Here is a 16,011-nt window from a genome sequence, read left to right as displayed (position 1 = left end):
ATTAACTATATACTTGTATTCCTCCTTCCACAAAGAAACAGCATATATAAATTCCCATATATACATGCATACAGAATATTCACCCTAACCCCTACCACATCATCTTATTAACACCATTAAAAGTTTATGTCAAAACCTTCTAGATTATACAAGAAAGCTTATAAATATAACCCCAAGATTTATTCTTTGATAAAATAAGGAACTCCAACAATAAACAAATAAGCTTACAATTAAGAAAAAAGGCAAAAATCCCAGAGCAATATATTATTAAGCCATCTTACCACCCTGAAACCCCAATTACACTCTTAGATGACAAAAAAAAAGTAAGTTTAGACACTAACAATATTTCAAATGCCACCAAACCTTACCAAGTTTTAAAATCCTTACCTCCAACAAACATCTTCATTTCTTCAAATAGCAAAACACACCTATCAAAAAAAATTACACAGCTCAAAAATTACAATTAGGTAAAGGAACACCAGAGAAGACCAGGAAGGAAGCAAGCTCTCTGTCCAGGGGCTGTGGCTCTTATACCCTGGCCCCCACCCACCATCCTTCCCACAATCACCTGGGAAAGGGGAGGGGTGAACCACTGCAGAGTATAAAGGCAGCTGAAGAAAGAACAGGAGGGAGTTTTCTCAGGTGCTTTCTGTTTATGGTGTGGAAAGAAGATAAAGATAGTAGTGTTTACTGCAATTGAAGTACTATTTCTTTTTCTATAACTACATATATTATATCAGCAATGTGAGCAGGTAAAAAACTGACCTTCATTTTGCTGGGATGTACATAGGAAAAAAACATGTCGTGCTGGTTTTTCTTAGAAGAGCAGCTCCTTGAATGCAGTAACATTGTGATGACTGATAATTGTGTGTTTTACGTTCCTCTAAAAGGGAAAAAAAAGCCCCACTAGAGTTAGGCTTTATTTTGAGCAAAAGCACACGTGCTACCTACATATTAGCAGAACTATAGCCTAGATAGCACTGAATGACAAAGCAGAATTAAATCTCTGGTTCAAATTAAATTATTTATTGTAAATTATTAATAACTTCAAGTAACTTTGATGCTCTCAAACTCATTTCCTTAAGAGACTGATACCAGTCTCAAAGGACAAAAAAATAAAAAGGAAAATACAGGAATTGTCTCAGAGGTTATAAGAGGCATCTTAATATATAAGCAGTATATATAATGTCTAAGTAGCTAAATTAAGAATAAATGGGGAAGTGCAACTAAAACTCATTGAGTCATGTGTTGTTATAAAAAGATTAATGCTATCAATTCTCCAGGAATCTCAAGAGAAAATTTGAGCCAACTATAGACTCTTTTGGGGTACCAGATACCAAATAGAAACATACTGTAAGACAGAAAATAAATTCATTATTGCAGAGTACAACGATGGCTTTAGGAAAGGTTCTGACAGAACAAGAGGCATTGTCACAGGGATAGCAATGGTTTCTAAGGGGCCAGAGAAACTAAAGTAGTCTTGAGAATGCAAGAAGCTCAAAAGAAAATTGAACAAATACAGATATCCTCAGGGGAGCAGAAACTGAAGGGGGGGGAGAGGGCAAAGAACTGAGAAAACTGAGAAATTGATTGGGGTAACAGATACCAACTCAGGAAGATTGCTGAGGGGTAAAGAGGGGTGCAAGGTGCCCTTCGGAGCTAGAACAGAGTCCTGGGCCATAGGGGATGTCTCACAGAAGCTTAGCAAAGGGAGCAGAGGAGTCCTGAGGGAGCCCAAGACGCCAAAGAAGCCTCAGAGACAACAATGAGGAGCTCCAAAGGGGATTTCAGCAAAGCACAGACGCCATCAGGGGCTGGGGGCTGAATAAATGCATCCTAAATGGTAAAGAGTAAGGTAAGAGTGCTCTGAAGAGCACCAGAAAAATCCCCACAAAGGGACCTAAAGTGCTACAAGAGTGCGTTGGAGTACAAGAAAGGGCTTGGATGACATTGTTATAGAGAGTAGAGGAATTAAAAGAGGGCAGGCTAAGAAAAGAAGGCTCAGAGACATGGTGCGGGCCTTGGAGTCTCAGGAGGGCATCTAGGCAAACTACAGATGAATGAGTAACAGAAATACTGAACGCAGACACCCTCGATGGCAGAGAAGAAGAGAAAGGAGTGCTGCGTAGCAAAGAGGCAGGAGGCTCTGGTGGAACAATAAAGAAGGTAAGGGGGAGATAAAAAGCTGCAAAAATCAGTTGCCAGTATTGTTTAATCATTAATCTCCCTGTGCTTGAATTCTGGTTCCAATTGGGCTCCTGAGTGACATTGTGACCGGGGCGGGGCAGGCAGCAGACAAAAGATGGCTTGGGACAACAAGGGGGAACTTGAGAGATCATCTGAGCAGAGTACAGATGGTCTCAGGTGGCGAAGGACTGAACAGAGGAGTCCTAGATAGTGCAGAGGAACAAATGAGCGGTCTGCAGCTCGAAGTGTTACAAGGTGCATGTGGAGCCTGAGGAAATTCTCAGGAAGGATTGTGACTGGGACAAAAAATGTCCCAAGGAAGGCAGAGACAGAAAAATATTTGGGGATGAGACAATTAAATCCAGAGGGTATCTGAGCTCAGTAAATGCATCACCAGAGGGCTAGGGAACAAATAGAGGCACAAATAGAAGGAAGGACAGAATGACTGCTGTGTGCAGCATATACGGACTAGGGAAGTCTTCAGAGGGCATGAGAGGGGTGTGAGTTCTGCAGCAAAGCTAAAAATGCACAGAGGACAACCTCAAAGGGATTGACGGCTATTGTGGCAACATTAGAGGGGTCCCGAATGAGATGCAGAGACCAAAGAATGTTCAGGGACACAAAGAATAAGTCTGGAAGGTGTGTGACCAGAGTATAGATCTCCTCAGGAGGTCGGGGACTGAATGGAGCTTCCCTAGATGGCAGACAGTATGATAAGAGCGCTCTGAGGCACAAACAAATCCAAGAACTGGGTTCAGAGGTAACAAGAGAGGATCAAAGTCCACTACTGAGCTAAAACAGGGCTGTGGGATGCAAAGGAGATCTCAGGAGACACAGCAGCTGGGACCAGAGGAGTCACAAAAGGCTTGGAGGGATAAAAGAGTGAAAGGCCGGTGATGTCCTACCAAAATCCTGTGGAGCACAAGGAAGGTCTCAGGAGGCATCCTAGATGGCATAGAGATGAAAGAATGCTCTTTTTGGGGAATAGAGATCTTGGGAGAGGTGCATCACAACAAAATTAGTCCAAAGGGGATTTATGGAGCTAAAAGCATGCCATGGGGAGCACCTAAGACCTCAGGAGGCATCAAGACAGTAGCATGGGGTTCTGAGATGAACAGACAAAAGAATGCTCGAGGACATGATGAGGAAGTCTGGAGGGGATTTGAACAAGCTACAGCTTTCCTCAGGGGACCAGGGACTGAACAGAGGTAACCTACTAGCATAGAGGACAATGTGACCATTCTGGAGATGCAAGACGCATCAGGAAAGGTTGTCAAGGGAGCAATAAGGGTGCCAAGTGTGCTATGGAGCCAAAAGAGGGTGATGCGGCACGAGGATGGCCTCAGGAGGTGTGAGGATGTTAGAAGGGAGGAGCAAAAGGGACAGAAGTAGGCTCTGGGATGCAATGCAAAATTCAAGAAGGTGTCCCAATAATGTACAGATGGCCTCAAGGGGTGAGAAACTGAATGGAGACATCCTCAATGGCAGTGAATAAGGTGAGTGCTCTGGGGCACAGAGAAAGCCTGAGGAAGTGTTGCTGTACGCTTCTAAGGGAGAACTTATCTTGGGCCGCATATCTCCGGGACACAGGGCTCTACCCACCCTGGGGACAGTGATGCACAGACATCAATATGATGGATACAAAATGTCCGTTTATTTAACTGCATCACACACTTATATAGCTCTTGCGCTTCCTGTTCCTGCCACTCCTATGGGGAGGAGTCTATCTTTCCATCACATCCCGTGATCTTCCGGTCGCCGATCCCTGTCTATTCCCCCACATCTCCCCCTCCCCATGCTGCTAAAAGTTCTACAAAGCTACTTGCGTAAGCGGATACATATTGCGGTCAGGTCTATATTCATGTAACTCTTGCAGGCGCTCTCTGATTTGTCTTATAACACAGCATAACAATGGCAGCCCACAAGTAACCATGGTTACTACACACAACAAGATCCCCCCAATTATTACTATCCAGTCCCATTTCATATCTCTCTTTTGCCGCCCTTTCCCAGTGTCGCTCTCGTTGCAATATTGCTTGCGATCTTGTCAAGGAGCTCATTTCTTTTCCCAATGGTACGGCTAGCATGAGGATCCATGTCAGCAGACCCTGCAAAGAGACAACTCAGAAAGGGATTATTCATTGTACATCCTTGCACAGTTCTGCTTTCACACACTTTGCAGGCACCCATTCTATGCGCCCCTCATTCTCAACCGCGGCGTAGCCCCTCCCCAGGCATCTCAGTTTCCATCCTCTCTCCCATTGCTCACTGCCTGGGAACCTTACTCGTACCTGTGGATAGCGCTCGCCTGCTTGAGCTTTGCCAAAGTGCTTCTCCACTGCTGTAACTTGCTCCTGCCCGTGTATAAAATGATTAAGCGAATATAGTGCACGCATTAAAATAGTTTGCTGAGCTGCTACGGGTATAGCTCCCTTATACCCCTCCCCCTCCCCAAGCTGTATCATCTTTGCTTTCAAGGTGCGATGAGCGTGTTCAACTATTGCCTGCCCCGTGCTATTGTAAGCAATGCCATGTTTTAATACAATATTCCAAGGTTTACACCATTCTTCGGTACTTCGAGCCTGAAAGCATGGTCCATTGTCTGTTTTTATCTCAGTAGGCTTTCCAAGCCACGCCATCACCGTGGTCCAATGCGCAGCCAGCTGCGTTGCGGTCTGCTTCCGATGTTGAGTAGCCGTGATGACTCCACTATATGTATCCATTGTAATTGCCAGGTGCCGTCCAGGGGCCAACTGTGGACATTCAGTAAAGTCAGTCTGCCAGATAGCATTTGCTTCCAGTCCTCGAGGGTTGACTCCTGCCTCCCACAGTGGCGCGTGCTGACAGTAAGGACAAGTGGCTACTACTTCTATTGCTGCTCTTATTGAGATGCCACACTTCTTTGCCAAGGCTTTAGCACCCAGGTGCAGTTGTTCATGCAGTTTCTTTGCCTCCATCAATGTCCAGACTCCCGCGGCTGCCTCATCAGCCATGCAATTCCCCTCAATCAGTGGTCTAGGCCCCGTCTGATGACTGCGAATGTGAATTACTGTCACAGTTGCTCCTCGCTGCGATAAAGCAATCTCTAGCATCAAGGCAATTTCCGTGTGTGGTACACCCTCTCGTTTCATGGACGTGACTAGTTTATACACATATAAGGAGGAGTCCGTGCACACATTTATATGCCGATCTATATCCTTTCGCAGGGCCATCTCTAGCGCTTTCGCCTCCAGCCACTGCACACTTTTACCCTGCTCCTCATGCGTCTGGCGCATCCCACTATTCTCTTCTTTCCACACTACCGCCGCTCTGTTCATCTTCGAGGAAGCATCTGTGAAATATGTTGGTCCTGGGTGAGGGTATCCAAAACTCTACTATCCACACTTAAATCCACCACTTTGGCTGTCTCGGCCGACCTCTGTACCGTGCCTGTGATGATTTTCCCTGGGTACGAGTATACCGCCAATTGTATATCCTCTTCACTCTCTACCACCTTCCGCCATTTCTCCCTATTCCACGGCACTGTGAGCTTATCTGGCTCCTTCCCAAAGATTCCCTTGCTTTCCCGTCGCAGATGCCAAATCATTCCCCCGGCTACCTTGACTTTTGTGGAGAATGCATCCTTGGGAACCTTCTGATATACCCATCACAGTGGTTTTTCTTCCCCCGCCCGTATTTGATATAGCAATCCTAATCCTCCACCGGCGGTCAGAATCCAACCTGCGATTAATTCCTCCTGGGGGTCCCACTGCCATACTCCTTCCTTTTGCATTCGACGTTCTATCATCTGCAACTGCTGGACTGCCTCAGGGTCTAAACTCCTGGGCTCCCATGGGTCGGTCCCTTTCAGCAACGCATAGAAAGGTTGCATCTCCTCACCGGTGATGCACACGAATGTCCGCAACCACTGCAGTGCTTCTACCAGATTCTGTACATCGTGTAAATTTTTAACCTTAGGTGTAAGTTTAATAGGCTGAGCTTGTATGCAGTCCCCTTGTATTCTAGCACCCAGAAATCCACACACTGGTCCTCGCTGTACCTTTGCCTCAGCTACCTTGAGGCCCTGTCCCGCAAGGCCCCTTTGGGTGTCTGAAAAGACTTGTTCACACAACGCCTCGGTGGGCGCAGCTATGAGGACGTCATCCATGTAGTGGATCATGTAGATTCTCTCCTGATACTGCTGCCTTACTTGCTGCAATGCAGAAGCCACATACCTCTGGCAGATCGCTGGAGAATTTTTCATCCCGTGGAAGTACTGTCCACTGCCATCTACTACCTGGTTCTGCGCGGTTCACTGCGGGCGGAGTAAAGGCAAATCTCTTTCTATCATCTGGATGTAGCGGAATGCTGAAGAAACAGTCTTTGATATCTAAAACAATGACTTTCCATCCTTTCGGGAGAGCACTCAGATCTGGTAGGCCGGGTTGGAGAGGCCCCATGTCCTCCATTTGCTGATTTACTGCTCTAAGGTCATGCAGCATCCTCCATTGGTTTTTATCTTTCTTTTTTACAGCAAATATAGGGGTGTTCCATGGGCTCATCGAGGGCTCTAGGTGCCCTGCTTCGTGCTCTTGTTTTACTATAGCTCTTACAGCCTCTGTTTTCTCTGTTGTCAGGGGCCACTGCTCCACCCAGACGGGCTGTTCGGTTTTCCACACCAACCTGTGTGTTGACGAAGCCTGACAAAGCCCCTCTGAGGCAGTGGCCCTTATGCTAAATTTTTCAACCCGATCCCCATCTGGGCAAGGGCGTCTCACCCCAGCAAGGGGCTTGCTACCCCATCTGCTACTAGTATGGTCACTACGGCTGTGAGGAGCTTCCCTGCCTCCTCGTCCATGACTTCGCATTTCAAGGGCAAGTACTAGTCCTTATCTGTTGTTCTCCTCCTACCCCTATTATATGTTTTCCCATGGCGAGGGGCCAAGTTGGTGGCCACCGTTCGAGTGGCATCACTGTGACATCCGCCCCTGTATCCACTAACATTCCCAGGCATATCTGTGTTGGACAACTCGGCCTTTGCGGGGTAATCATCACCGCTGCCATGGGTCTCTCGTCACAGCCTATGACCAAGGCCACGCGGGGGCTGTAACCTGCAAATCTTGCTGGTTCTGCTCCCCTGACCGAAGGTTCACTCCCCCTTGGCCCGCTACGGTGGGCCAAGCTCCTGGCACTGGCACCGTGATGGGGGCCATTTGACTCACAGGAGGCGCAAATCCCCCTCGCTTCGCCCTCCTTTGGCCGTTTCCCGGCTTTGTGGCTGGACAATCTCTTGCCAGGTGTCCTGGCTTCCCACACACCCAGCACCTCCCTACTGGGCGCGCTCCTCCTCCATTACATCCTCCCCTTTCCCCTAGCGGGCACCCAGCTTTAAAGTGCCCTTGCCATCCACACAAGTGACATCTCGGCCCCACCCCGGCTGCTTGCACCATCACCCTTTCTTCGCTTCCACAGTCAGCGTTCTGGCAGACGTGCACTCCCACACTGCCATGCTGATTCAACGCCTCCTGGCGCAAGACATGCCTGATGGTTTCACCCAATGGCGCCCCTACCGCCAGGGTGCAGAGGACATCTTGTGTTTGCGGATTTGCTTGACTTCGGAGGCAATCCATAAGGACTGCCTCCTTGGCTGCTGGCGGCAATTCTGATTCTATAATAGCCTTCTGCAACCTGTCACAAAACATTGTAAATGGCTCTGCTAGTCCTTGCTGTATCTTTTGCCAAGGTTCCGCTTTTTTTTTTTCATACCTGCCCACTTCACTATACACTCTGTGGGAACTCTCCGCTACCGCTTGCAGCTCCCTGCTCCTCCTCCAGGAGCTATCCAGACAGGGAATATCCAGGGCATCTCTATCCTTACTCCATCAAGGCTACAATCTCTGGCTATCAGCTGCCAGTTAGGTAACTCGACTGACTGTCACTGGGGCACACCCTTTGTTAAGAGTCCTGTCTGCCTCCGAGTTACTTCCCCTAGTGCGTGCATAACCTGCTGCAGCTGCCGCAGCACGTCCTCCGTGGACCCCTCCGGAGCTGCAGTGCTCCGGACCTCCCCTTTTGGCGGTCCCTCTCTTCCCTCCTTCTGACTGGTCCTCCGAGTCCCTGCTGCCTTATGCCTCTTTTTTGCGCACTGCAGGCAATCTGCCCCATCTTCCCACATGTGGACATCGGTTTCTCCCCCAATTTCTGATTCACTGCTACTCAAAGTTGTTCTATACTCCCCCTGTCCTCCCCTCCAGGCACCCCAATCCCCCTCCTCGTCCGACTCCCATCTCAAGGGTTGCCCCGGGAGCCAGTCTCGAGGGTCGGGCAGAGGGCGGTGCCGCTGCTGGCACTGCTTCCGGCGCTGATCATCTTTCTCCTTCCGCTCCATCACTCCCGCTGCGTCCGCTGCCACATCACCCTCCCCGCGCGCAGATACCCGCGCCTGTGCCAAATCGTCCCAGGGGTATGCAGGGGGGCATTCCAAAGGTCCTGCTGGCTCAACAGGGAACACTGCCACTTCCCGATCCACCTCTTTGGGAGCCTCAGACTGAGTCGCTGGCCAGGCTACTCCGTCCGAACTCTCCGTTTCTTCCCCACCCCCCGCGATGCTTGCCCCGTCTGCGTCCCCACTGCCCATCCTGGGCCTCTTTCCGGGCTACTGTCGCCTGTAGCACCGTGCAGGCACCACCGCGCCTGCTGCCACGTCTCCTGATCATCCCGAGCTTTCAATAGTAACCAGTGTATCTTTCCCCAGAGCTGTATGTACTGGGGTTTTCCCATCATAGCCCTTTCGGCTAACTCCTCTTTAATTCTCACCCAATTATCTTTATTAAATATGTCTGCGGGACTCCGTATGAGCCCCTGCGTAATCATCCATTGGATGGCCTTTGAGGTAGGCGTCTTCGATATCGAAGTACCATATTCCTTCCCCAATCCCTTCAGTACCTTTACGACTGATTCCATGGCGCGCCCGCCGACCTGCGGCTCCCCGTCCCACCCCTGCGTGCCCCAAGCTATCTTTTCCCCCCGGCGAACTTGCCATGCCGTCCCGCCGATCACGTCGGGATCACCACTTGTAGCTGTACGCTTCTATGGGAGAACTCATCTTGGGCCGCATACCTCCGGGACACAGGGCTCTACCCACCCTGGGGACAGTGATGCACAGACACCAATATGATGGATACAAAATGTCCGTTTATTTAACTGCGTCACACGCTTATATAGCTCTTGCGCTTCCTGTTCCTGCCACACCTATGGGGAGGAGTCTATCTTTCCGTCACAGCCCGTGATCTTCCGGTCGCCGATCCCCATCTATTCCCCTACAAGGAAGGTTTCTGTCTGAATAAGAGACACAAAGAGGGCTGTGGAGCTCAAAGGGTGCCATGGGACACAAGGATGGTCTCAGCAGACATTGTGACAGGAATGAGAGCAGGGGGAATGTAGACATAGAGACAAGCAAAGGATTGCTGACAGAATGAGGTGTTTGGGAAGGGATCTGAACAGAGTACAGATATCCTTAGCGGACCGGGGGCCAAACAGAGGCATTTGACATGGCAGAAGGAAGGTAAGAGTGCTCCGGGGCAAAATGAAAGCCTGAGGAAGAGTTGTCTCTGAATAAGTGTTGAGGTTCAGCCCCAGTCGGCCAACTAAACACCACACAGCTGCTCCCTCACTCCCCCCACCCCTGTGGGATGGCGAAGAGAATCAGAAGAGCAAAAGAAAAAAACCTGTGGGTTGAGATAAGAACAGTCATTCCACACCAGGCGACGAATCTGCTTTTCAGACACCACCACTGACCTTAAAGCCAAGCCCCTGGACTCGATCACACTAAACCTAACTTCTTAAAAGCCTATGGTTACAATGAGCAAGGGTTATGCTATGCTAGGATTACATTGTGCCAGGTTTTTGGGGTGCTAGGATTAAGGTAGGATTGACTAAAGAGTGGTAGTATTATGGAGAGAATTAGGGTCTTGGGGGTATTTTTGCTTACCTTCCATTTTCCAGTTTCTTTTAGCTCACTGTCCATGTCAGGACTAGGATAATGGTTTGGGGTTTGCATAATATGCAAATATGAAAAAGATATGTTTTCAGGTGTTTTGGGTTTTTTTTGGGGGGGGAGTGGGTGTGGTTGGTTGAGCTGGTGGTTTAGGTTGTGTTTGCAGTCCTTTAAATATCAAACACCAACCTGATAGCCTTCTATGATAGCATGAATGGCTGGGTAGATGAAGGGAGAGCCATGGGTACTGTTTACCTCAACTTCAGCAAGGCATTTGACACTGTCTCCCATAATATCCTCATAGGTAAGCTTAGAAAGTGTGGATTAATGAGTGGACAGTGAGGTGGAATGAGAACTGGCTAAATGGCAGAACTCAGAGGGTCATGATCAACAGCACAGAGGCTGGTTGGAGGACTGTAACGAACACTGTTCCACAAGGGCCTGTCCTGGGTCAAGTCCTGTTCAACACATTCATCAATGGCCTGGACGAAGGGACAGAGTGTACCCTCAGCAAGTTTGCTGATGATACAAAACTGGGAGGACTGGCTGATACACCAGGAGGCTGTGCTGCCATTCAGCGAGACCTGGACAGGCTAGAGAGCTGGGCCGAGGGGAACCTCATGAAATTCAACAAGAGCAAGTGCAAGGTCCTGCACCTGGGGAGGAACAACCCCATGCACCAGTACAGGTTGCAGGCTGACCTGCTGGAAAGTGGCTCTGCTGAGAAGGACCTGGGAGTGCTGGCGGACAACTGGCTGACCATGAGCCAGCACTGTGCCCTTGTGGCCAAGAAGGCCAATGGTATCCTGGGGTGCATTAAAAGGAGTGTGGCCAGCAGATCAGGAGAGGTTATCCTCCTCCTCTAGTCTGTCTTGATGAGGCCGTGTCTGGAGTACTGCATCCAGTTCTGGGCTCCTCAGTTCAAGAAAGACAGGGAACTACTGGAGGGAGTTCAGCAGAGTGCTACAAAGATGATCACGGGACTGGAGCATTTCTCTTACAAGAAAAGGCTGAGAGACCTGGGTTTGTTCAGCCTGGAGAAGAGAAGACAGAAGGGGGATCTTATCAATGGTTATAAATATCTAAAGGGTGAGTGTCGAGAGGATGGGGCCGGACTCTTTTCAGTGGTGCCGAACAACAGGACAAGGACCAATGGGCACAAATTAGAACACAGGAAGTTCCACCTGAATATGATGACGCCAAGCTGGGTGGAAGTGTTGATCTGCTGGAGGGCAGGAAGGCCCTACAGAGGGACCTGGGCAGGCTGGATCATTGGGCCAGAGCCAACGGTATGAGATTCAACAAGGCTAAGTGCTGGGTCCTGCACTTGGGTCACAACAACCCCGTGCAATGCTACAGGCTTGGGGAGGAGTGGCTGGAGAGCTGCCTGGAGGAAAAGGACCTGAGGGTGTTGGTTGACAGCAGCTGAACATGAGCCGGCAGTGTGCCCAGGTGGCCAAGAAGGCCAACAGCATCTGGGCTTGTGTCAGCAATGGTGTGGCCAGCAGGAGCAGGGCAGGGATCGTGCCCCTGTGCTCGGCACTGGTGAAGCTGCTCCTTGCATCCTGTGTTCAGTTTCGGGCCCCTCACTACAAGAAGGACATCCAGGTGCTGGAGCATGTCCAGAGAAGGGCAACAAAGTTGGTGAAGGGTCTAGAGAACAAGCCTTATGAGGAGCAGCTGAGGGAGCTGGGAGTGCTTAGCCTGGAGAAGAGGCGGCTGAGGGGAGACCTTAGCGCTCTGTAAAGCTACCTGAAAGGAGGTTGTAGCGAGGTGGGCGTTGGTCTCTTCTCCCTAGTAACTTGGGATAGGACGAGAGGAAATGGCCTCAGGCTGCACCAGGGGAAGTTTAGGTTGGATATTAGGAAAAACTTCTTCACCGAAAGGGTTGTCAGGCATTGGAACAGGCTGCCCAGGGAGGTGGTGGAGTCTCCATCCCTGGAGGTATTTAAAAGAAGGGTAGATATGGTGCTTGAGGATATGGTTTATTGGTGGACTTGGCAGTGACAGGTTAGCGGTTGGACTCGATGATCTTAAGGGTCTTTTCCAACCTTAACGATTCTATGATTCTGCGAGGGAAAACTTCTTACTTTGAGGGTGACAGAGCACTGGAACAGGCTGCCCAGGGAGTTTGTGGAGTCTCCTTCTCTGGAAATACTCAGAACTCCCCGTACATGGTCCTGTGCCCCCTGCTCTAGGTGTACCTGCTCAAGCAGGGGGGTCGGACAAGATGATCTCCAGAGGTCCCTTCCAACCCCTACCATTCTGTGATTTCCAGTTAAATGTGTCTGACTTCCAGTCATTATGTATCATTTGCGTTTCTGTCCAATTCCATTCTGGTGGATTTCAGATCACTTAGTGGCTATTATGGACAACTTCCATTCCTATAGAACTCAGTTCCAGTCTCATTATGTAGTTTTTCATGTTATTAACACTACTTCCATTACTATTTATCTTTCAGGTGGAGCTTGAGTGACTCTAGTCATCCATACCTTTATTATGATTGGTGTAAAATTTCCTCACTTTACTTTTAAAAGCATAGACTAGAAGAAAGTCAAAGCGCATGCCCAGTGAGGGGTGATCATACCTTAGAGGCAGGTAACTTTTTGGATGGAGGTGTGTTTTGCTATTATAATGAGCAAAGTTCACCAAAAGGACAGCATTTTGTCAAAAGCATGACAGACTGTTGGCCCACGGTGGCAAACATGCAGCGTACCAGCTCCATGGTACCTCGCATTCCCATTTATCACAGAGCCTGGCCACGATGCCTCCTCACCGCCCCACCCTCTGGACAGCTCCTCTTAGAGTCAGTACGCCAAGTTCTCCTGGCATTGCTGACATCTATGGTTACTAAGGAACTTCCGTGGAATGGATTCCTCACATATCAGCTGCACTTCACCCTGACAGCTTCTTCAATGCTGTACCTTTTCTAAAAACATAAGTTTAATTTCTAAGTCACCTCCAGCGATTATTCCACAGCATGTAAAAAATATACTGGGGAAAACAGTCTGGGTTATTCCTGCATCAGGCAAAGGCAAACCCATTCGTGAAGTTGCTTTTGCTCAGGGACCTGGGTGCACTTGGTGGGTGATGCAGGAGGATGGAGGAGTCTGATGTGTACCTTAAGGGGATTGGGTTTTGGGTGAAAATAGCCAATGAACTGAACAGTATTATGTTAATTGCTATATAATACTGTATGTCATCACTTCTATGGTTGCTGTATACCATATCAATGGTATTACAGTAGGAATCTCCCAAATTAATGAAGAATGAACTTTGATTGAACCAAGCAAAATGCAGTGGTGATGGAATAAGGACTGACTTCAGCATGCAACAAGCTGACATCACACACAGGTTTCCTGTCCTGAAAGACTGTTACGATAGCTGGAGCCCAATGTCATGGACTAAATGAACTCAGTGGATATTTGTGGGTATTTTACAGACATTTTACAGGGGTGGTCCATAGACTAAGGGAATGATAAACAATATCTGGATATTCCATCAAAGGATGGGAAGGCAGGTGGTGGTTATTGAAGTTGTACTGGGTAGTATGGGACATGAGCATGACATAAATGGTATGGAATAAGGGCTGGATACTGTCATGGTTTTAGCTAGTATAGTGCCATGTTTTGGTCTTAGTATGAAAATCATGTTGATAACATACTGATGTTTTAGTTGTTGCTAGGTAGTGCTTACACTACTCAAGGACTCTTCTGGCTTCCCATGCTCTGCTGGGTGCACCAGAAGCCGGGAGGGGGCAGAGCCAAGAGAGACGATCCAAATTGGCCAAAGGGATATTCCATATCACATGACATCATACCCAGCATATTAATGGGAGGGTTGGCCAGGGGAAGCGGCGATCACAGCTCGGGGACCGGCAGCATCGGTCGGCAGGTGATGAGTGGTTGCATCACTTGTGGGTTGGTTTTTCTTTTTCCTTTTTTTTTTCCCCAGGTGTCATTTCTCTCTCCCATTATTTTCCGGTTTTGTATATTAATTATCATTATTATTATTATTATTACCATTATTAGTATTACTATTTTATTTTAATTATGAAACTGTTCTTATCTCCACCTACAAGTTTTCTTCCTTTTGCTTTTCCAATTCTCTCCCCCATCCCACTGGGGCGGGGGAAGCGTGCGAGTGGCTGCATGGTGCTTAGTTGGCCAACTGGGGCTAAACCACGACAAAGTTAAAGGGAGAGCCCCGGGATGCACAAAGAGAACGCAGTATTAAATGTGACAACAGAGTAAATGCAGAGCACTGCTGTGCAACAAAAGGAAAGCAAAGAAAACCACCTGGGGATGACAGGGAAATGAAGAACTCTGGGGGCACAGAAGGGTAAGGGCTGGAGGGAGGGGGCTTGGGCACATCAAAAGGAAAACAGTGATCCTGGAGGACATAAAAAAGCACCTGAAAAATCTTGGGACAGGGGAGAAAGTTAAACAGGGCAACTTTGTGGCACATTGCAATACAACCACATGGCCCAGGGGTATGCAGAAAGACACACAGAGGTCTTAGAGTAACCCAAAAATGTGAATTCAGGGGTCCAGAGGGCAAATGGAGAACTCTGGGGCACTACAAAATACAAAGGAAGTGCCTTAATGCATACCAAAAGGGCCACAATGATTCTGTGAGTATCAATGTGGCTGACCGAAGTTTTGTCTTCTTGTTCCTGTCAAATCCTCATCTTCCAGAACCACCCACATATGTCTCAGCCTCAGACACACTGGGGAGACCTCTGCTGCAAGAAAACTGAGGCGCAGCCTGGGGACCTCACGCAGCTCTGGAATGTGATGGGAAATGCCATCAACAGCCCCACATGTTCATGGCAACATAAAGTAAGTCCCCCTCAACTACATGAACAGCATGGGGGAATCCCCAGGGACCCCAAAATGTCCTAAGAGACCTTGGGACCAGCCTCCACCCATTCAGACCCAATGGATAACCTTCCTCCTGGCCACTGCTTTCTGGCACTTCCTGTCAAGGTTAGAGGGACTGCAGGAACCACAGAGAAGAGTACAAAGAATGAAGCAATTATTTATTAATGCACAGAAACAACATCTGGCAGTAAGTGTGCCATAGGGCTCACTGCCAATACACTGCCCCTTCTCTTACAACATCTTGAGTCATTAATGGACCAGCATTCATCTCTGGTGAGGAAGGGCTGACTCCTGCTGCTGCCTGTGGCGTAGCAAGTCACTGAGTAGCTGTCAGCCACACCCCCACTCACTCCAAACACTTCCCTTTGGGGATAGGATTCAGGTCTTACATTTGAGAGGAAAATCCTACTCTCACCTGTCTGTATTTCTCCCCTACCCCTAAGACTAGAGCCCTGCAAGAAAATTTCACATCTCTCTGGTCATTCACCACCTCAGCAGTGTGACTGTGTGGGTCATGCCAGCAGTCTATCAAACCAAGACCTAAGATCTGAACACACAGCAAAATGCTGGCTGTCAAAGGGGGACGTTACGGTAGTGATCCTAACCAGAATAATATTGTACAGGAGTTATTGATCCATTTACCAGTTAGCCTTCGGAAGGCGCAGGCCTGGTGCTGTGCTATGGGCCAAATAAAGCTTGGCCTTCAAGCCTGTGTTGTGCTGCATATATGCCTTGCTCACAGGATAACATTAGCCACCTAATAATGGTAACAAACGAACCTGTAGACAGGGCCCACTTTGCACTGGCAATTACATCACCTGCATGTTCTTCTCTTTATTGCAAAGCAGCAGGCTCTCAAGTGAACACCTTGTGTTGGACAGTAGAAATGATGAATGGTATTATTTTGTTCTAAGAAAATAAGAGCTCGAGAGACCAAGTTGTCAGTGGAACCTCTCTATAGCCAGG

The sequence above is a fragment of the Phalacrocorax carbo genome, chromosome 1, assembly GCF_963921805.1.
Source record: "Phalacrocorax carbo chromosome 1, bPhaCar2.1, whole genome shotgun sequence".
Taxonomy (NCBI): Eukaryota; Metazoa; Chordata; class Aves; order Suliformes; family Phalacrocoracidae; genus Phalacrocorax; species Phalacrocorax carbo.
The sequence above is the reverse complement of the archived record's forward strand: the minus strand, read 5'-3'. Positions refer to the sequence as shown.